This window comes from Frankliniella occidentalis, unplaced genomic scaffold, assembly GCF_000697945.3.
Source record: "Frankliniella occidentalis isolate FOCC.00 unplaced genomic scaffold, Focc_3.1 Scaffold54, whole genome shotgun sequence".
NCBI lineage: Eukaryota > Metazoa > Arthropoda > Insecta > Thysanoptera > Thripidae > Frankliniella > Frankliniella occidentalis.
Genome location: NW_026267184.1, coordinates 603,722 through 604,454, shown reverse-complemented (window position 1 = coordinate 604,454; position 733 = coordinate 603,722).

Genomic DNA, 733 nt, shown 5'->3' with positions numbered 1-733 from the left:
CTAGCGACAATCCTGACCCTTCTACCTGGGGCCCTTGCCCGCTAGCGACATACGCCCCTAGGGAGTCTGCTCCGATTTGTACTTCCGGTGCAGATGTGGGGAATTCACAGGAGCACTTTGAGATTAATTAAGGACAGCGTAGACATCCAGTTCCGACCCTGACGTTATGCAATCTAGTACAATCAGCCGATGTGTTGTGATATCTTTCGATAGGTATGATTTTTTGTTTAGTAAATACTACTGGCTAAAATGTATCGGATCAACTCGGGGACAATATATACTTGATTTTTCATGTTTAAATGACGTTTTGAAAGTATATGGTAGCCTACCACGCGCTTCCTTTGTAACGCATACATTGGACGATGCTAAAGGCAGAAATGGCTGACAGAACAACCGACCGCTTTATTCTTTGGCAGAGGGTGGCTGCGTCCACCGCGTGGGGCAGTCACGGGGGTTTTCATGAGCTTGGAGCCTGGCCGGCCGGGGTCGGGCTGCTCTGGTGCGGCGGCAGCGTGAAGCGGGAGAGGGCGAGGGAGAGAGGGAGGGAGAGAGAGAGCGGGAGAGAGAGGAGAGAGGAGAGGAGGCAGCCAGCGCGCTCAATACGGGCTGTATCGACCCTGGATCAATAGGACCAGGCCAGGACCAGCCACCGTGCAGGACGCCCCGCCCCGGCGCGCCCCACCGCTCGGCCCAGGACCCCTGCGCCCCTTGCCCGCCCCCTTCGCCCTAACCC